The following is a 23,283-nucleotide window of genomic DNA, read 5'->3' as shown; positions in this document are numbered from 1 at the left end:
AATTAGTAACAGGCAAGTAGAGGAGGGATTGAATGTATTTCCCTCAATATTCCAAATCCCACTCCTTTATTTATTTATTTATTTATTTATTTATTGTTTTTTAAACTCACACATTTAACTTTGTTATTGTTATTTATTTTTTAAAGATTTTATTTATTTATTTATCTTTAGAGGGGAAGGAGAGAGGGAGAGAAACATCAATGTATGGTTGCCTTTCGTGCCGTGCGTCCCCTGCTGGGAGTTGCCCTGCAGGGAACCGGCCTGCAACCCAGGCATGTGCCCTGACTGGGAATCGAACCACAATCCTCTGGTTCGCAGGCCCACGCTCAATCCACTGAACTGCACCAGCCAGGGCTGTTATTGTTATTTAAAGCTTGATTTTATGAAATAGAAAGGCATTTTTAAGAGTTCTGTATCACCAGAATTTAGACAGCAGAAATGATAGCTTTGTAGGTCTAAATTGCATAAATTAAAATCAAATAATTGAAAGTTTTTCTCAGTAGGGAAACTATAAAAAAACTATATAAAAGAAATAAATGGCAAAAGGACTCCTAATAATATTTTGTTATTGTGGATTATCAGTGTCTATAGTACCTACACAAAGATACTGAATAGTTGGACTTCTTTTGCCATCTATCATATTTACCCATTTTCTGAGTCAAGCTGCCTGACTAAAAGGTATGATTTAGTAAGGCATTTATATTTATATATTTGTATATATTTAGCTTTATAGCATGAATTTTCTGTCTATAGTTACCCCCTTCCAAGGAATTGACATTACAGTGCTGATAATATAATCTGCTGGTTCCCTTTTGAACAGTGTGCAAAAAATCATGTCAACCCTATAGAAAGTCAAACAAGTACCAAAAAAATGGGATAGTTATGCATAGTTCAGTAAAGTATAACGCTAAGACTTTCCCATCTAAAATTTTTTTCTTTTAGAATGTTTTTTTTAATATATTTTATTGATTATACCATTACAGTTGTTCTATTCCCCCCCTTCAATCCCTTCCACCCGCATCCTCCCTCCCCCACCATTCTGCCCCCCTTAGTTTATAACCACGTGTCTCAAGTTCTTTGGATTCTATATTTCCCCCACTATTCTCACCCTCCCCACTACCTATTTTCTACCTACCATCTATGCTATTTTCTGTGCCTTCTCCCCCCTTCTCCTCCTCCCACTCCCCTGTTTCTAACCCTCCATGTGTTCTTCATTTCTATGGTTCCACTCCTGATCTAGCTGTCCTCTTGGTTTGCTTTTGTTTTAGGTGTGGTTGTTAATAACTGTGTGTTTGCTGTCCTTTCACTGTTCATATTTTTCATCTTCTTTTTCTTATATAAGTCCCTTTAGCATTTCATATAATAAGGGCTTGGTGATGATGAACTCCTTGAACTTGACCTTATCTGAGAAGCACTTTATCTGTCCTTCCATTCTAAATGAAAGTTTTGCTGGATAAAGCAATCTTGGCTGTAGGTCTTTGGATTTCATGACTTGGAATACTTCTTTCCAGCCCCTTCTTGCCTGTAAGGTCTCTTTTGAGAAATCCGCTGACAGTCTGATGGGTACTCCTTTGTAGGTGACTGTCCCCTTATCCCTTGATGCTTCTAGGATTCTCTCCTTCATTTTGGTCTTGGCTAATGTAATTATGATGTGCCTTGGTGTGTTCCTTCTTGGGTCCAACTTCTTTGGCACTCTCTGAGCTTCCTGGATTTCCTGGAAGTCTATTTCCTTTGCCAGACTGGGGAAGTTCTCCTTTATTATTTGTTCAAATATGTTTTCCACTCGTGGCTGTTTCTTTCCCCCTTCTGGTACCCCTATAATTCGGATGTTGGAACGTTTAAAGATGTCCTGGAGGTTCCTAAATTAATCGGCTATAGTTGTCTTTGCTTTAGGAAACGCACATCTGAGAATTACACTAGTGACCTTGTCTCATCTTCAGTCATGGACAAGAAGTCTGTAGGCCACCATGCTGTTTACTTTGTGGATTGTAGTAGTGAAGAAAGGCAGATGGGCTTGCTCAGAATTGGTAATGAACTGGGCCCTTCCCATTTTTCAGTTGCAATAAAATCTTTGTCTGTACAGATCAGTAGATTAAACAAACAAGAAACTTCCAATGGTAGCAGACATGTCACTGTAGCTGTGATCTGTCTGATTACTGAGGAGATTTCATCTTGGATAACTTTCTGAGACTTTTATCAGGGTGTACTGTCATCCTTAGCTGTCTGTCACAATCAATATCAAATTGCCATCTCTCAAGGATCTTGCCATTTACAATATTTCTGAACACTTGTTTAACCAATTTGTAGTTTTTTCACAACATTATTTAGACATTTCATGAGCTCAGTATCAGTAGTTACAAGCTAGGTAAGTTCACATTTCTGCTCTCCAGTAGAGGTTTCAGATGGATGAATGCCATACTGGTATAAAAAGCTGTTGGTGCCAAATGAGAAGAGCTTGGGCAGGACTTTGGGGCACTCCCATTGAAGGTGATGCCCTGATCCTGGGAGGGCTGCCACCCCATGGCCAGGCCCACAGCTGCTACGTGCTCACCTCACATGGCCACCACAGACTCTGCCCCAGCTCCCACTGTTTAAATCAGCCACTCCTAGAAGGTAATTAGGCTGGACACCAATGCTTATTGAACAATTAGAAATCCATTGTTTTCACCAGATATATTTTCTTTAAGCTTGTTCTTATGTTTTCTAAGTAGCTATTTTCCTCCCTTCATCCCTTGCCTTCTTTCTTCTTAGCATTCCTTTCTATTCTCCCCCTTCATCCTGTAGGCTGCTGTCCACATTGTTGTTTTTACACTGGTCTCTAGACAGTAAGGAATGTTGCCCCTTTAAGAACTGCTGTGCAATGACTCAAGCAAATGAATGTAATACTTTTGCAGGTTTTCCTTCTTGTAATTAGAAAATTATCAATACCCCTTTTCAGAAAGTATATATTTGCAACACTGTGAGAGGATTAATTTTCTAATTGCATAGAGGGTGTTATTTTCTGGAATAAATAGAATACCTAGTGCTAATGCAGTTTAAAACATAAGTGGAATGTAAATAGAATGAGAGTTTCAGCTCCTGAAACTACTTGTTTAATGAAAGAGATCCTTAAGACAATACTTTTAGTTTTAGAAAAGACACTTTACTTAAATATTAACAATCTCTTTATAATACCATGCATCTTTATAAGCACTGATAAATATGACAACTATATTTTACATTTTCGGCATATTTTATGACTTCTGAGTCATGCAAGGGAAATTGGGTTATGTAGTGCAGGGGATACACCTATAAACTTCAGAGGAAGTCAAAATGTTCACCCATGCAAAATGGCTTAGGCCATTAATTTAAAATAAATAAAATATATTTGCTTTTACACTGTAACCAACTTCATCGGAGAGGTTGATTTTAAATCATAGAGCCATACAATGATAAGCCAGAAAGGTACCCTGACAGTTGACTTTAACCATTCCATACAAGCAAACATCTATGAAGTATCCTCAAATGAGAGATTTATAAAAGAAGAGATAAGATGAAATAAAATATTATGTATTAATATACATTTCATTTTTATAATGGGATTCTACATAAGCAAAAATTCAATGTAAAAGGCAATGCCAAAATGTATCTTTAAAATTTATATAAACTTTATTAAAATGTATGACTTTTCAAAGAGATCTCAAATGTATTTCATCATTTTATGGACAATTTTGGAAAATGACTCCTTTTACTGATTGCATTTATCATGTTCTATAATACATATTATTTATTTGGGTGAAAACATTTTCTTTAGTGATAGTTGAATTGTAGAGATTAATATATTGAAGGGTGATCCATGAAAGCTAGCATTGCAAAAGGAGTTCTGTTCATGTACAGCTCCTGCTGGACAGGAGAAGTTCTCCTTCTATCCCTCTAGGGTCTTGGTCTGATGTAATGATCAAATTAACACAAGACAGGTTAACAGGATAAAAACATTCAATTACGTCCATTCAGGGGTTCCCTAAGAATATGAGACTCACCGGCAGCCAGGTAATTGAGGCTTATAAGCCATCCTGAAAAGGGGTAGGGGTCTGGGACTTCAAAAGGGAGGGATTCAATTTACAGGAAGATGTAAATGCCAAATGTTCAGGGGAAAAAAAGCTTGTCATGACATGCAGACACAAAGGGACACAGAAAAGAGAAGCATTTGATATCCAGGCCCTGCCAAACTCTACCTCCACTCAGCTTATCACAGCTAGCCCATATCCTTTGCAGTTACCTCTGGTGATAGTTCTTATCCTTGACCAGGCCCTCTATATCTAAATTCTTACAGGTGACTAAGGGAGAGTTCTTGAATCCACTGGGACTTGATTGCCTTCAGCTCAAAATAGCTGGCATGCCAAAGTGGCACATTATATGTAGGCTCATTCTGAACTTCCTTACTCCTTAGTTATTGAATAGTGCTTAAATTTCAATCACCTTCTAAGTTTTCTTCATTTGATACAATATAGAGACATTTTTTTCCAATGCTCAAAACAGTTTTTCAACTCATCAATTTTGATGCCTTTTAGTGCGTCTGCCATTTTTTGTTTTATCTGTCTCTTCCACATCCACAAAATATTTCCCTTTGAGAAGTTCTTTTCATCCATGGAAACAAACAATAACAAAAAGTCACTTAGGGAGAGATCTGGTGAATAAGGAGGGTAGAGCAAGAGGATTATGCCTTTTATGGTCAAAAACTGCTGAACCCTTAGCATAGTGTGGGCAGGTGTGCGTGAAATGGGCAAATGCATTGAAAGTTTTCAAAAACATCTCTTGAAGCTGAATGCAGCCTCTCACAACAATACTAGGTGGCACACTGATACAGATGGGTTCCTACAACACTCACTTTTTTCTTAGCAGGGAAAGCCTATACTACAAGAAGCCCACCCTCCAGAGATAATTCTGTTTTTGATTTTGTTTTTGGTTTTTTTGGTCCCCTCTCATATATCCCAACCAAGGGTAATTCCAATTGCCTACATAATGCAACTGAACATGAAATCAGAAAGAGGTAATCAACACCACAAACCTATTATATAGGAAATAATGTTATGCATATTTATTATCTTCCTTTTAAAATTATTTAATTATCTCTATATAAGTTAATTTTAATAACTGTTTTGTTTTACCACCAAGCAGCAAAATTTCTGAAAAGTTATCAATCACCCCTGTATATAACCCAGCTAAGCCTTTGGGAGCTACCAAAGAATGCTGTAGGTATTGGAGACATGCACACTCACCATGCTTCTTTCTCAACAATACTTCCCAGTGAACTCTGCTGTTGCTAAGGTCCCCATGTGAGTTTTACTTGGCTTTCTGCTTTGCTTTCATAAACAACTGCAGGAAAAGTCTCAGCAGGTAGACATATTATTGTCTTCTTTTTTTCTTGTTATCCAGAAATAAAAAATGTGCATGAAGATTATAAGCATATACATGTTTAAAATATATATGACATTTTTCCCTGGCTGGTGTAGCTCAGTGAATTGGGCATGGGCTGCAAAACAAAGGGTCACCGGTTCGACTCCCAGTCAGGGCACATGTGTGGGTTGCAAGCCAGGTCCCCAGTGGGGGCGATGTGAGAGGCAACCACACATTGATCTTTCTCTCTCTTTCTCCCTCCCTTCCCCTCTCTAAAAATAAATAAATAAAACATTTAAAAAAGAAACCTAAAAGTTGTTTTAAAAATAAAATATATGTGACATTTGGTCCTGTGAAAATTCTGATTAAAATTAAATTTTAATGAAATTGCAAATATGGACCAAAATTCTCTCATAAGAAAACTTTATTAAGTGTTTTAGATGTAGTAAAAATAAGACTTTATTAAATTTATTGAGAATGATTCACATTATTTTATATCTGTAAATAGACATCCTGAAACAGAGCATGTTATTTGTTTTCTTCCTCATAATAGGCAACATTCTACAAAATATTAGAAACTGTGTGTCACTTGCCAACTGCATAAGTATCAACAACTACAACTAGGTTTAACAGTTGCCCTATAACAATGATGAGGTATATTTTGAAAGATCTAAAGAGACTTTGAATAACTGGTTCTAATATAAAAGTATCTTTGGAAAGTCTTCTGACTCTCAGAGTATAACCAGGCACTAGTACTGGTAAGACATCCCCTAAACCTTTCATCTCTAGCTTGTCTATGTCACAGTGAAGATATGGTTGAGTAAATTCTTTCTAATGCCTATAGAAGTGTTGGAGAGAAAAAAAATCTACCCTTCTATATTCTCTTGACTAGTCTAATAATTAAGTCAGCATGAGGCATATTAACAAAAAATCTATATTAAATTTCATACATACATACAGGAACCATGAGTACATGAGAGTCTCAAGACCCCATATGTATGAGAAGTTCAGAGATGAAAACTTGAAATGCAGTACATATGACATCAGGAGCTACGGAATTGGGTAAGTGGCCTGAGACTTCAGAAGGGAGAAGAGTAATTCACGGGATGATGAGAAGAGCACATAGATAGATGTCCAGTAGTTAAATATGTCCCCTGCCATATAGATAGACCATAAACATTAATTCTGGTAATAATTATTATTCCAGTCATAGCCCCCAATTTAAGTTGTTTGTGGGAAAAGTTTCTTTTGAGTATGCCAGGTCTCAATTTCCTTAAGCTCAAACTAATCCACTTACCACAGATGCACGTCTTCCTGTGAGTCTTTCTGAACAACTACAACAGGAGCTTTTAGAGAAGATAATTCTCTAACCCTTGGTACTCAAAATGCAGTCACAGACAACCAGCATCTATATGTTAAAATCACAAGATCCCAGGCTTTACCTTGGACATACTGTTTTAGCATCTCTATTTGACAGGGGTCTCCATATGATTCTAACCCAAATGAATGTATAAAAGACACTAATACAGATAACACTCATGGACTCTGTGCTACTTCTGATCATTGCTATTACTTCAACACCTGTGAAGGTGTCTGGCACTGGCATATACTCTGAAATAAACGAATATATATTTGTATTGGCATGTGGGTTAAATAGAAGTATTGTTTTGAGGTTATCAATTTGTTTTCTTCATGACCATTATCATAGGTAGCAGAAAATGAAGTCTAGAAAAAACAATTAAAAATCCCTAGCATAAAAATAGCTAGATTTCAAACAAATATGGAATTATTAATAAAGGAATATCAATTACAATAAAATAATTTTCTGAAATATTATTTTATTTGAAATATTTTCTTTTAAAATATTTTATTTATTTATTTTTAGAGAGAAGGGAAGGGAAGGAGAAAGAGTGGAAGAGAAACATCAATATGTGGTTGCCTCTCATGTGTCCCCTACTGGGGACCTGGCCTACCGGGGACCCAGGCACGTGCCCTGATTGGGAATTGAACCAGTGACCGTTTGCTTCATAGGCCCATACTCATTCCACTGAGCTATACCAGCCAGGGCTGAAATATTTTTTTATATAAATAATATAGTAAGCTAGTTTTTCTTAATTTGTGTGATATTAATTTATGCTCCCTTTAAACACTTATTTTAAGCATAATTTATTATCTAATTAAAGTGTTTTCAAAGTGCTTAACATCTATATCTCTTGCAGTCCTTGTCAAAATGCCCTTTCTTGGATTTTGCTCCATAATTACTAAATAAAATCTCAGAGATATACACCTGAAAACACTTACTGTGGTTGATTTTCCCTGTTGTTTAGGTATCATTATGTTAATGATGACAAAATATACATATGACTATTTTTTCTTTCTTTTACTAGATGGCCAATATATGTAAATATACAAATATTAATCTAATTGGCCATGCTTTGAGGTGATCTGATTATCATTAAAACCAAATTAAGAAAGAATAAGACTCAGTTTAACATAAAAGAACAGACACCTTGGAGTGACATACTGGTTAGAGCTTAAAATTATACATTGTCTTAAACTAGATCATGTTGAGAATGATTCCAGCCAATCAAGACTTCTGACCTGTTTTGCTGATATTTATAGAACTAACAACAACAAAAATTCCTCTTACTGCTCACCCCTAGTCCATCATTACACTTTTTTGCTTAATAAAATCAATGCCAATGCATATCGGTAGACTAAAGATATAATAATTTTGTCAATGGTGGTAACTGTGCAAAGTATTTTACAATATTTTTAATATCACCTTTGTTTGATCTCAGATGGTCGGATGAAGGAATATATGTCACCACCTTCAAACCTGCAAAAGCTGAGGAAGACTGGATGATACTAACAATTCTAAAGAACGAATGAAGTCCACATCAGCATCTCTCCAGATATGTACTATATGCATGCATATAAACTGGCCCTTTACGTTTCATTGCAATATACATTAACATTTCAGAATTACTGAAGTGAGATGGCAAAACAACTACAAATTAGTGACATATACCTGAAAGTGTTAAGTTGTTAAGAATACTTATTTATTTGCCATTCTGTCCATTTGTTTTATTTACTTATTTTTAGAACTGATAATAAAAAGCATTTGTCATGGATAATTTTTTGCATGGACAATTTTTTGATTATGCTATTACAGTTGTGCCATTTTTTCCTTCCCTTTATTCTCTTCCACCCTGTACCTCACTCACACCATCATTACTCCACCTCAGTTCATGCCCATGGCTCATACATGTAACTTCTTTGGCCTCTCCATTTCCCATACTATTCTTAACCTCCCCCTATTTTGTACCTACCATTTATGTTTCTCATTCCCTGTACTTTTTCCTCCATTCTCTCCCTACCCACTCCCTGCTGTTAACCCAAGTGATCTCTATTTCTGTGATTCTTTTCCTGTTCTAGTTGTTTGCTTAGTTCATTTTTGTTTTTTTAGGTTCGGCTGTTGATAGTTGTGAGTTTGTTGTCATTTTACTGTTCATATTTTTATCTTAAATAAGTCATATTCGTTTTCTTAAATAAGTTCCTTTAATATTTCATACAATCTATTTTTATCATAATTTACACTTGCTAGTTAAAAACCACATGGAGTTCTCTAAATTTCATTATTTGATCATCATCCTTCACTTTACTGATTACCTATTATATTATGTTCTATATTAATGCTTTACCAAGGTAAATTTTAAAAAAGATTTTATTATTTAGTTATTTATCTTCAGAGGGGAAGGAGAGGGAGAGAAACATCAATGTATTGTTGCCTTTCGTGCGTCCCCTGCTAGGAGTTGGCCTGCAGGAACTGGCCTGCAACCCAGGCATGTGTCCTGACTGGGGATCGAACCGCAATCCTCTGGTTCACAGGCCTGCACTCAATCCACTGAGCTACACCAGCCAGGGATACCAAGGTAAATTTTTACTTGTTATATGTGTCATAAGAAGATTCAAATGCAAAAAAAACATGATTTTCAATACATAAACATCAATAACACAATTAAGGCTGCTGTTCATGTGTGTGAGCTAAGTTAATAGAAATAATATTAACAAATTTTAGATGTTCACAGAAGAGACAATATAAATCATTTGTAACACGTTATGTTATAATTTATTATTTACATTTTATAACAATGGGGCAACAATGCTGACCTACCTTGTACTCAGTTCTCAGAGAACTTCTCTGTTCATTCACTCTCAAGGTGATCTCTTGTGTAAACATTATCTATATAATGCCAATTTCCACAATCATATTTACAGTGTTCCATCTCACATGGAGTAAAATCCCAATTTGTTATCATGTTTGCCCTCACACACACCTTATGTCATTATTTCCTTCTCTCTCTCATTCTCCCTACATTCTGCTGTTTTTTGAACAACCTAAGAAATCTTCTGCCTCAGGGCCTTTGCTTTCTGCTCTGCTTCAAAGTCCCTCACTCAGTTAGCAACATGGCTGTTCTCTCATGTCTTCTCACATATCACTGTATCAGAGAAGCATTCTTAAAATTTATATACAATTTTACTTTCAGCCCTGGCTGGTATGGTTCAGTGGATTATGCACCAGGCTGGGAATGAAAAGGTTGCTGGTTCAATTCCCAGTCAGGGCATATACCTGGGTTAGAGGCCAGGTCCCCAGTTGAGAGAATGAGAGATGCAACTGATAGATGTATTTCTGACACATTGTTTCTCTCCCTCTTTTTCTCTCTCCCTTACCTTCTCTCTAGAAGGAAATATAATCTTTAAAAAATTGTTACTTTCCTTCCATGTCCCTCTTTTTAAAAAATATGATTTATTGGTTATGCTATTATAGTTGTCCCATTTGCTCCCTCTTTATTTCCCTCCTCCCTGCACAACCTCTCCCCCCTGCATTCCCCCTCCCCTTTAGTTCATGTCCATGGGTTGTACATATAAGTTCTTTGGTTTCTACATTTCCCATATTATTCTTAACCTCCCCCTCCTATCTACTTAACATTTATGCTACTTATTCCCTGTACGTTTTCCCCCTATCTCCCCCTCATACTCCCACACTGGTAATCCTCCATGTGATCTTCATTTCTGTGATTCTGTTCCTGTTCTAGTTGTTTGCTTAGTTTTGGGGGTTTTGTTTTGTTTTTAGGTTCAGTTTTAACAGCTGTGAATTTGTTGTCATTTTAGTGTTCATATTTTTTATCTTCTTTTTCTTAGATAAGTCCCTTTAACATTTCATAAAATAAGGGCTTGGTGATGATGAACCCCTTCAACTTGGCCTTATCCGGGAAGCACTTGATCTGCCCTTCTATTATAAGTGATATTTTTACTGGATAGAGTAATCTTGGATGTAGGTCCTTGCCTTTTATGACTTCAAATCCTTCTTTCCAGCCCCTTCTTGCCTATAAGTTTTCTTTTGAGAAATCAGCTGGTAGTCTAATGAGAACTCCTTTGTAGGTAACTCTCTCCTTTCTTCTTGCTACTTTTAGGAGTTTCACCTTATCTTTAATCTTGGTTAATGCAATTATGATGTGCCTTGGTGTGCTCCTCCTTGGGTCCAACTTCTTTGGGACTCTGAGCTTCCTGGACTTCTTGAAAGTCTATTTACTTTGCCAGATTGGGGAAGTTCTCCTTCATTATTTGTTCAAATAAGTTTTCAACTTTTTGCTCTTCCTCTTCTCCTTCTGGCACCCCTGTGATTCAGATGTTTGAAAGTTTAAAGATGTCCTGAAGTTTCTTAAGCCTCTTCTCACTTTTTTGAATTCTTGTTTTTTCATTATTTTCTAGTTGAATGTTTCTTTCTTCCTTCCACTCCAACCCATTGATTAAGTCCTGGTTTCCTTCTCATCACTGTTGGTTCCCTGCACAGATTTTTCTTTATTTCACATAATTCAGTCTTCATTGCTGCCAGGGTCTTGTTTTTTTCATGCCGTTGAAGTATCCAGAGAGTTCCTGGAGTATCCTGATAACCAGTATTTTGAACTGTGTATCTGATAGGTTGGCTATCTCCTAGTTGCTTAGTTGTTTTTTTTTTTCTAGAGCTTTGAACTGTTCTTTCATTTGGGGCTTTTTTTTTTTTTTGTCTCAGCATGACTGATACATAGAAAGGGGCTGAGCCTTAGGTGTTCACCAGGATAGGGCAACCCATACTGTGTTGTGACACTGTATGTGGGGGAGGGGTCTGAGAGGGAACAGTGTCACTTGCTCAGCTCTCTGCTGGTTTTCAGTCACTTCCCTGGCTACCCACAAGCAAATTGGGCCCTTCTGGTGCTGGTTCCCAGGTGGGTGGTCTTGTGTACGTTTTAGGACCCTGTGGGTCTCTCCAGGAAACTCTCCTGTCAGGCTGGGAGTTTCTCCTGTCACCTCAATTCCCACAGGTGTTTTCAGTCAAAGGCGTTGAGGCTTTATTTCCTTGGGCTGGAACCCTGGGTTGTGTGGTCTATCTCACTCCCTAATTTTTCCTCCCAGTTTATCTGCAAACAAATGTTGGACCACTCAGCCTGCAAGCCACCACTTTGCCTACCCTGCTTCCCCAGCCAGTGCCATGCCAAGAGTTCTCTGCAGCAGGCTGCCCAGCTCCGCCCCTCCTACCAGTCTGGATGCATATTTTTTCTTGAACTCCTTGGCTGTGGGACTTCCATACAGTTCAATTTTCTGTCAGTTCTGGTTGTTTTTTTTTTTGTTTTTTAATTGGTTGTTGTCCTTGTTTTGATTGTGCAAGGAGGCACAGTGTGTCTACCTCACCTCCAACTTGGCCAGAAGTCCCTTACTTGTCCCTCTATATCTCCATTACCCTGCTTTGCTTTTTTTTTTTTTGTAGCACAAATCTCTATTTAGCTTACATTAAATAGTTGTTATTTTATTTATTTATGATTTATCTTTCTTTCTATTAGAATAAGGATTACAGAAACAGAGATTCTGTCACTGCCTCAGCTCCAGGACTTTGTACATAGTAGGTACTTAAGAATTATTCAATAAGTGAATTATTGAGCAGAACACCATGTGCTGGCAGCACTGGTATTTAATTAGTCAGAATACTATGGCAATAATATTGAAATTTAAATATTGTAGGCTATCTCTTGAATCCCAGTATGTTTTATCAGTTCTATCTAAAAATGGCAGTGGGTGGGATTGTTTTCACATCTTCTTCTCATTTCGGTATTTACTCATACTACATATTGATTGAATCCTTGTGTACTGTGAAGGGTGATCATAGTCATAATAAAATAAATATGATAATATCATTAAAATTTATTTTATATTATCTTTCTATTATGTCCTTAAAAAGTAGTGAAGCTTTACATATTATTTCTACTTCTGCCAAGAAATTCTACAAGGTTCACATATTTCTTTCCACCTTGCAGATGACAAAACTGAGTTTCAATAGTTTTAAGAAACTTGACAAAGTTAATAAAGCACTTAATTGTTAATATTTGAATACGTGTTTGTCTCATACTACATGCTGTATCTATCTACTGCCACATTGCTTGTTATTCTTCCTATCTTCTAGTAGGAAATATTATGAAAACAAGATGATATAATCATGCTAGAATACCATTTATAGAAATCTATTCCATGAGATTGTATTGATTGATAAACTTATTTGTTTTAGCAATCCTGAATGTGTTTCTGAAATTTGTTAGGGTCGGAATGCATCTTAAGGTTGTTTAATCTGATTCTCTCATTTTATAGATCTAGAATGTATGCCTAAGGCATGTTGTTTCAACCAAAATCACATAGTTGCCTTGTTGCCAAAACCTTTCTAACTCTCTGTTTAGTGTTCACCGTATTGAGCCTTCCCTAACTCTAATTTACATCATACAAGATTTGAAATAAAATAAACTCTTGTGAGACACCCTTTTATGGGTTGGTTTGGAAGAGTGTGAAAAAGTCTTTCACTTTAGGGTTGGATAATTGACTATATATACAGTGCAGGAACTCCTTTTAGTCAATCAATAACACATTACTGGAGGCAGGAGAAATCAGGAGGATAAGAAATACAGGTAAAGAGAATGAATTATACATAATAGTAATTGGAAAGCCACTGCACAATTCAAGTGGCAGGCTGATACCAATTATCCCAAAGGCTCTTTATGGCTAAGATAGCTGATACAGAGCTCCAAGTTGTAGCAAATCATGATCAGCAATCTCTTCATTGATATGGTGGCAAATATCTTACTTAAAATGCCAGCAATGTCAAAATAACAAAGCAGTACAGGCTATAAACTAGAAATGCAGATCGTATTACACATACCATTATATATGTAGTGGTATGTGTAATAAGTGGTATTACACATACCATGTTATATATATACACACATATACTCTTAAAGACATTTTTACCAACTTAAAAATTGAACAGCCAATTCTATCATAGAGTAACCTGAAAAATTTTTCAAATAACATAAAAGAAACTGTGTTTCTCCTGTATTTACTTACAGGTTATTGTAACCACCTCTCACTTGATCAGAGCTCAGAGTCCTGTAGTGTAGTTATTATAGAGCTCACTGTTTTCACATCTTCAATCAGTATTTCAACAGAGATTCTATTGAAACAAGATGTGTTTGTGAAAATCTATATGATGGTCATTTTATAACTTGCTTTTGTTTATGTGCATTCCTGAAGCAAATATATTTAAGCAAATATATTATGTGTATTCCTGAAGCAAATATTTAAGAAACTTCGCAAATACTTTTCTTTTACAATTTCTTATTTTAAATGTTTTTTAAAATAGATAGGATGAAAGAATTTTGCAAAGCCAGAAGAGTTAAAAGATTTTTGACAAAAAATTGCCACTAGCTATTATAAAATTGAGTTGTTGAAAATTAGTTCATATATAAAGTTTATATTATGTATATAAATGCTTAAACTTTTATTTATTTTATTTTGTTTTCTATTACAAAGTTGAAATTTAGAATGTTGGGTACAGACTTTAGTAGGTAATTGGAAATCTAAAGCCTCAAATAAATATTTTTTATTTATGATAAAGAAAAACAAAGAGAGAAAACAAATTTAGGTTGTAAGGAAACAAACAATTCAAGTCATGAAGACTTACTTTGAACAGCTGATTGACATGGTGATGCAATGTTTTTCTTTTTTGTTATTACTTAGGATATATTTTGTTTTGAATATTAGGCAACTATACTCAAAACCAACCAGAACAAAAATGATATCAGTATAATAAATATTTAAATAGTAAGAGCTATGAAAAAATTTGTCATCAACATTAGAGCTGCTTGAAATTAATTGTTTTAAAGACAAATACACATAACCTAATTTTCTAGGTATATTGTTATTTGAATAAGATTGTTTGGGAACTAGTTAAGGAACTCAATGACCACTGCTAAAAATTGTTTTTAGTCCTGGTTGATGTGGCTCAGTGTATTGAGTGCCAGCCTGCAAACCAAATCATTGTTTCTGTTCCAGATCAGGGCACATGCCTAGGTTGTACACCAGGTCTCCAGTTGGGGGCGTGCAAGAGGCAACCAGTCAATATATCTCTCACACATCTTTCTCCTCCCCTTCCCCTCTCTATAAAAATTAAATAAAGTCTTGAAAATGTATAAATAAGTAAATATAAAAATGTTTTATGGTGAAGAAAATAGTCCTGATTTTTAAAAACAAGTTAAATATAATCATTTCTATTATTTTTCTGTCTCCAAACTATCCTTTCCATAAACATATTCTACTTAAACATAATCTCCCCCAAATTGTATTTTCATTTCAAAATAAAAATTTAAAATATATTATCCATTAAATTGTTACACCTGTCTTGCTCAGACATATCATATATATTCATTATTGTGTCCTTTTCAAATTATTTTACATATAAAATTTTAGTTTTTTAATTTTACCGGAAATTGTACCATAATTTCTACAAAATAATTTTTATTAAGAATTTCTAGCCAAATTTTTATTAACATTTTCTAAAATGATCCCCCTCTTTTTATTAGCCATTCTCTAGGTTTAAGATTATTAGTTATATTCGGTAAGCAATAAAATTAAATGTCTCAGGCTTAAAATAAATATCTTGCTCTGGCCTAGGGAGCTCAGTTGGTTAGAGCATTGTCCTGATATGCCAACTTTGTGGGTTTGATCCCCAGTCACAGCATATACGAAAGTCAACCAATAAATGAATAAATAAGTGGACTCACAATCTCTCTCTCTCTTTTTAAATTAATTAATTTTTAAATGAGCATATAAATATTTTACTTTGGGAAGCAGTAAGGGAGTGGAAAGTATGTAGAAATTCAACATTTATTGTTGATAGGAAATAAACAACTATATATTAATTTGATATGGGGCATTTTTTAGAAGTTGATGATTACTAAAAGATTCAAAGGAGGATGACAGAGAGAGTAGTGACAAATGCATAAATGAAAATGTTAAGAGATGTGGTTTATTCAGGATTGAAAAAAGAATAAGGTTGGACTTTGACTTATTGAGTATCTTTTCAGTGGTCCAATTGGTAAATGGTTGTAAATGCAGTTTATAATCGCATGGAACAGGTCACATGTCAAGATACATAGATTTCATTCATTTCAACAAATTATTTATAAAGTACTTATTTTGTGCCACACATGTTTGTGAAGAATAGTGTCCTGATACAGAATGAAATGGTGCCTGTCCCTAAGGATTTGTATGTTTTAATAATAAGAAATATATGTGTGTGTATTACTACTTATAAAAAGAGTTATATGAAAGTATCTACCACATAAAGTTCAAGTTAAAAAAAAACACATCTAGTTGGCCTTGAATGCTAGGATGAAGCCATGAAAAACCATGCAGTAGCAGACAAAAAGTTGACAACCAAGTATCACTCTCTCCAGTCCTCGCTAGCGTCTATCCCTATATAATATCACTGTGTGCAAGGTTTACTTGATGACTTTGGGCTCTTCTATATACACTCTTCACTAAAACTCTGTATCTTTTGACTAATTCATTCCATTCTTAAACACTTGACTCTTTTACTAATGTTTCATTAAGGTCTTCCTTACTCCATTGGCTTGTATTTCTCCTTATGAGACTCTGTAATCACTGCTATTTTAATATTCTTAAACATTGTTAAAATGATCTGTTTGCTAAACCTCTCATTGGACTACTTAATGGGGAAGCTGATTCCATCTCTGAATCCCTAAAGTTTAGTATAATACAATTATGATATGCTTGATAAATCCTTCAAGCATTAAATGCTTGAAATGCATTAAATGTTTCTTGAGTAAACATTGTGGGGAAAAAGGGGGGTATAAACTGGAGAGGAAAGTGTAGTAGGACAAATGAAGAAAAGCAAGAAATACACAGCTTTCTCAACTCAAGCCCTGGCTGGTGTAGCTCAGTGGATTGAGCACAGGCCTGCGAACCAGAGGATTGTGGTTCAATTCCCAGTCAGGGCACATGCCTGGGTTGCAGGCCGGTTCCCTGCAGGCCAACTCCCAGCAGGGGACACATGAAAGGCAACCATACATTGATGTTTCTCTCCCTCTCTCCTTCCCCTCCAAAGATAAATAAATAAATAAAATCTTTAAAAAAATTCTCAACTCAGAGCCAAACATTGTTAGGGTATTATAACAGATGAAATAGAGAAATAAATGGAAATTATGTAACTGTCTTGGAAAAGAGTGTAAAACAAAATAGAGAGCAAGTTACAGTACTTTGATTTAAGAAAAAAGAGGAAAATCATTCTCTTTCAATGCATATATATTTCAATATTTTGGAAGCTAGGAGACTGAGGGAAGAATATGGAAAGTCAAATGTTATTTGAGTTTTAATAAAGATGAGACTGGATTTGGTTATTAAGATGTCACAAGTGGAATGTCAGTGAAATAATGGACTAGGGAACTCTAGGGACTCAAACTTCAACAGAAATACCCAATCCCCCCCAAAAGAAATAGAGCAGAAACTTTTAGAATCAGCTCTGTCAGAGCCCCAGAAAATAATAGATATTTTACAGCAACCAAGTAAATATTTACTCAAGAAAAAGTTCAGCTTAAACCTGGTGTGAGAACTTCACACTTTAACATAATCTCCCATTTATCCTTGTTCTCCTTATGACTGTTTTCCCAGTATGCATACCAAGTTCCAGAAGGACCAGAGTTGACTTTGTCTCCAAAAAATTCTTATATCTATTTGGAACTCTCTGGGAATTCACTAATGGACTGATGCAATGCACCTGGCTTTGTTTCTCCACACTTGAATCTCTTTCGGGGTGGAACAGTGTTGGGGACCGCTCTGCCTGGCTTCAGGAGTTGTAGCAACCCCCCATGGCTAAGGATGAGTGAGTGACCTCCGGAATTCGAGCCACAGGAGACAAAAGCTTGTCTCTGGTAGCGAATGCTGCCTCAGTTTCCTCCCCTTGCCCCCAAAGCATGTTCAGAAGTCAGTAACGAGTAAGACTCCTCACAGAGAGAGGGGCAAACTTAGCCAGACTCTATCACTTGGGAAGCCTTCATGGAAGGACTCGGGGGGCTACAACAAAGAGGTAACAATGGGCCCTTTCCCCCCAGCTATGTGACATAACCCGAGTCTCCATGTCCTCTGGGAGAAGTGCTTCCTGGCTCTAATCCACTTAAGCCTAAAAACCTATGATGTGGAGGGGTGCAGCTCCTTGCCTTGCTAGAGCAGATCCAGGAATAAATCTGCATCAGAAAGAATTCCTAAAAATCCTATGAAACATGCTTTGTTAGGAGTGCTTTCATTCATATGTTAAGGGTCTGAGCAGGAAATGAGTATGTCTCCCGAAGTTTCTGCAACCCCCTTCCTGACAGACTCTATCTAACTCAGACTAAACCCTCAGATTTCTTTGAAATGTTATCTACTGTTTGATCCTTGCTGCCCTGTATTCCTGTGTAGTACAACCCAATAAAAGCCCCTGGAGGAAGGTGCTCCTGGCCTTTCTCTTCTGAGAAACTGGCCACCTCTCCTCCCCAAGCAAATCACGGCTTGGCAGTGTTTACTTTCATCTGTGGCAGACAGGGAGACTTGAGGGCAAAGTCTCCCCCACAGAACAGCAGCAAAGCCAAGGACATTTCTCAAAAAAACGCTAGAAGAAAAATGACTGAGCCATATTGAGCAAAAGATTACAGATGAAGGCAAACAACAGACATGCTGGAAGGCTAGGGGAAAAGGCTGAGTAGAGAATTACTTTGGGCATAAGGCATTTGAAAATCTTTCTATAATAGAAAATCTGGAAAACTAGATGTATGACCAGGAAAGAAGACATGCTCAAATGAGACCTGAGAAGACCCTAGGCTTTTAACTTCAGCTGTTCTTTTGCTCAGCACAAATAGGAAGTGAATGCTAAGGCAGAATTGAAGAATTAGCATAACACAGAGCCAATTTGCAAAAGTTACAGGGACTTTAACTTGTTGATTGTTCTAAGCATCTGTCAAGTGACTAGCTGACTACAAGTTATAGAAACAGAGACATCAGAGATAAAAAAAATTAAGTTTTTAAAATTTGTTTAGAAAAGGTAATAAGGAAACAAATAACAACTATGAAACAATAGAAAGCAACAAAAACAAACCCTGAGGAGGGAGACCAATCTGATTTCCACAATTAGTAAATCAAAATATTTAAAATGTCTTGCTTTCACTGTAAATGGACCATTAATCAGAAAAAGAGAAATTAACACAAACTTTTCCTACCCCCCAAAACAAATTTACTAAAAAAAAGCAGTAGATAAACCGACTTACATATGCTAAAAGAGGAAAAGGAAGCCATTGGGAAAGAACTAAAAGATATCAGAAGAATGATATCTCAACAAATACAGAATATTTAAAACTAATTTTAAAAGGATATGAATAAAAATTCAAGAGATGAAAATCATTATAACTGAAATAAAAAATCACTTCAGCAACAGAAACTTCTAGCAACAGATTTGAGGAGCCAGAAGAAAGACTAAGCAACTGTGATAATACAAGAAAGATATTTCACATTGCTAATGATCCAAAGTGAGCTGTGTGGCTTACTAATATCAGAAAAATAGACTTTGTCAACAAATCAAACAAATGAGCAAAATAGAACCAGAAACAAGGAAATAAAGAACAAACTGACAGTGACCAGAGGAGAAAGGGGAGTGTGCTAACTGGGGAAAAGAAGGGGCAAGCAATACTTGCAATAAAAAGTGTGAAAATAAATTAAAAATCAACTCTATTTCCAATAACATCAGCATAATATAAATACTCAGAAATTTTTTAACCAAGGACTTGCGAGTCTTGTGCACTGAAAAGTATAAAACACTGCTGCAAGACATTTAAAAAATCATAAGTAGGTGTGAGACACCCAATGTTCATGGACTAGAAAACTTGATATTGTTAAGAAGACACTTTGCGAAGCAATCTACACATTTATGCAATCCCTCACCTTTTTGGCAGAAATAAAAATACCTTTCCTAAAATTTATATGGAATAGCGAGGGGCTCTAAAAACATAAATACCCTAAACAAAACAAAACAAAACAAAACAGAAAGATTCACTTTCCTATCTCAAAATTTACCACAAAACTATTATATTTAATATTCTGTGGCACTGCTATAAAGGTAGACATATATAACAACAGAACAAAATACAAAGCCCAGAAGTAACACTTACAATTTCTTTTCAAATAATTTTTAACAAGGGTTCTAAGACCATTCAATGGAGAAAGAATAGTCCCTTCAACAAATGATGCAAGAAAAACTAGATTTTTATGTGAAAAAGAAAAAAGATGGCATCTACTTTGAACCATATTAAAAACTAATTCAAATGGATTAGAGATATAAATGTAAGAGGTAAAACAATAAAACTTTTAAGAAAAAATTAAAACTAAAATTTCCCAATCTTGTATTTGGCAATGGAATCTTAGACGTGACACTAAAAAGGGACAGTAAAAAAAAACACAGAAATTGATAAATTTAACTTCATAAAAATCAAAATCTTTATGCATCAAAATACACGGAGATAGTGAAAAGACAACCTAAAAATGGGAAAATATTTGCAAATAATATATCTAATTAAGATCTAGTATCCAGCATATATTAATGTATTACAAATCAACAACAAAAAGACAAGCATCTCAACAAAAATTATTTAATGGACTTGAATAAACAATTCTTTAATGAAGATATTCAAGTGGTTATCAACACATAAAAAGATGTTCAACATCATTAACCATTACTTAATTGCAAATGAAAACCACAACAAAATACCAACTTGCACTTTCTGAAATGACTGTAATAAAAAAATAAATAAAATGAAAATAAGTGTTAGCAAAGATGTGGGGAAATCAGAACACTTGATGGTGGGAGTATAAAATGGTGCAGCCATTGTGGAAAGCAGTTTGGAAGTTCCTCAATAAATTCAACAAAATATTACCATATGACCCAGCAATTTCAGTGCCAACTACATATAAAAAATAACTGAAAGCAGTACTCAAATACTTGCACACAAATGTTCATTGTAGCAGCATTCACGATAGCCAAAAAATGGAAACAACCCAAATCAAATGTCCATCAATGGTTGAATGAATAAACAAAACATGTTGTAATCATACAGCAGAATATTTTAACCATAAAAATGAATGAAGTACTACTTATACAAGCTACAGTGTGACAGAACTTTGAAACCTGTATACTAAGTGAAGCCTGACATGAAAGCTATGTAGTTGATGGTTGAATTTATCTGAAATGTTCAGAATAGCTAAATTCATAGGTACAGTTGGTATATTAGTTGTTGCCAGGGACTGGTGGGAGGAAAGAATGGAGAATTATAGCTTAATGGGTACAGAGTCTCTTTTGAGGTTGATGAGAATATTTTAGAAGTGGATAGATGTAATGATTGCCCAATACACAGTATTGAGAATATATTAAATATGACTGGATTGAACTTTGAACAGTTAATTTATGTTTTGAAAATTTCACTTCAATAAGAAAAGTTACCAGTGAAGTTTGATAGAGAATTTTTAGAACTGGAAGCAAAAGTCAGATAACTGTTAAGTCCTTTGGCAAGTTACTTCAAATCTTTAAAGCTGTTTCATGCTCTGTCAAGTGAAAGAAATAAGATATATTTTAAAGATTTAAATAAGGTAATAAATATCTTATTTTGGTACATCACATTGTACCAAAGTAGTGAATTTTCAATATCATTTTTGTGTCTTAAGTACTACATTATTATTGTTGCAAGAATAAAAATAATAGCTAATGACAAAAGACAGGTAGTCAAGGAAATTGAATAGACCCAACTTTCAGCAAACTTGGTAGTAAAGACATTGAAAAAAACATGATATAGGAAAAATGTTTAAGTATAATTAAGAAGAATATAGATATCTACAAGGATGAAAGAATCAAAAGAGAACTTGGAAATGCAAATTAGAAATGAGAAATTAATGGAGCAAGTTCCACAAGAGTTGGAATTCAAAGGGATGAAGAGGAGTTTTGAAAACAAGAAATGACAGTTCTTGTTAAAACACACACACACACACACACACAAACAGAAAAAAGAAAGGGAGAATATCAAAGTTCCCCATGAGGTGGAGTTACCTAGAATTTGTATTGGGTCCACTGAGTGTGGATTTGGAACCTGTTCCAGCTGATGAGATCTGAGAGAGCAGCTAAGGCACACAAAGCAGGAAGTATCCACAGCCTGAGAGTGGCAGGACAGGTGAAGCAAGAGAGAAAAGAAGTATGGTTCATTCAGTGAATTCACTTTTGTGTGTGTGTAAAATACAAGCCACTGATTTCAAGCAGATTACAGAATTTAGTGTCAGAGATGGACTAAGGAATCTAAAAAGAAGATATGGATGTAACTATACAACAAAAAGAGAAGAAGATTTAGAAAAGGCAGTAAGAAATAAAAAAAGATCATTACTATCAGGGTAAGGAAATTCGGAGTTTAATTTGGAGTTTATATTTTTCTTTTTAGAAAATTCCCAAGTGATAGGAAGACTTAAGTGTTCTCAGTGGGTAATGGAACACTTTTAATCACATTCTTCATCAGATTCATCTTCTGTTTTGTGCTCTCACCCTATCACTAGTCAGTGTTGTCACTGGACCAGCCTTGTGGTTCTTATTCTGGCTGCAAGATACCCTTAAGCAATAATCACCAGAAAACAGAAAAGACACAGGCTTATTACTTACAGGACCAGGAAATTTCGACACACACCTGGAGTCACACAGCAAGGTCACTGGTAGGGAGAGACAAGGGCTTGGGGTTCTACTTTTACTGGAGTTAAGGGTGGCTGTCTAGGGCTGTCTAGGGTTTCATTAGCTCACATTTTATTCAAAACATAAGAGATGGAATTTAAAGCCCTGAAAGAATAATCAAGCAAGTAGCACAAATAGTGACTGAAACCAACCAAGATTTCTAAAACAAAGTGCCTGAAGACTGACTCTTTATCCAGGTGCTGGCAATGTGTTTGAGATGGCATTGTTTAAAGTAGATGGATACCTCTTTAAAATGGATGTCTCCTCAATCAAAGCTTAAGTCAGTTACTTTCATTACAAAAAGGAAAAATATTAGGTTTTATACTTCTCTTCATCCTTTAGTGATATATACCAACTGTAAAAAGGGTACCACTTTTGGTGCCCACAAAACAGTAAACACTTGGAACTGTTAACTCTGTTGCTCAGCAGGCTTATTCAGAAGGATGTTGTTCTCAGTAGTTGAATTATGTCCTTGCTCTCAGTCATATTTTGTTTCAAACCTCACTTATAGCAATTATTAATGCATTAATTATTTAATTAAATTAAGTTAAAATATGTATTCTTTTAAAAAGAGTCATTAAAATGTCAGGAATCACTAAAGAGCTTTATTGTTGAATCAGATATGAACAAAACAATTATAAATTATTGGGAATGTATTAAATAATTGAGAATATAGGTTACTTCAAAATGTTTTAAATTGTGCTAATTTGAGAAATGTGAGACTACAAATAATAGATGCTTTT

General features: G+C 35.3%; 1 pseudogene; it reads right to left on the bottom strand.

Annotated features, from left to right (window-relative positions):
- Positions 1-1,936: 1,936 nt before the first annotated feature.
- On the bottom strand, positions 1,937-2,522 carry LOC118974538 (mitotic spindle assembly checkpoint protein MAD2A-like; annotated as a pseudogene).
- Positions 2,523-23,283: the final 20,761 nt, after the last annotated feature.

This window comes from Sturnira hondurensis, unplaced genomic scaffold, assembly GCF_014824575.4.
Source record: "Sturnira hondurensis isolate 20B ecotype Veracruz unplaced genomic scaffold, ASM1482457v3 Scaffold0001443, whole genome shotgun sequence".
Classification (NCBI taxonomy): domain Eukaryota; kingdom Metazoa; phylum Chordata; class Mammalia; order Chiroptera; family Phyllostomidae; genus Sturnira; species Sturnira hondurensis.
The sequence above is the reverse complement of the archived record's forward strand: the minus strand, read 5'-3'. Positions and strand labels throughout refer to the sequence as shown.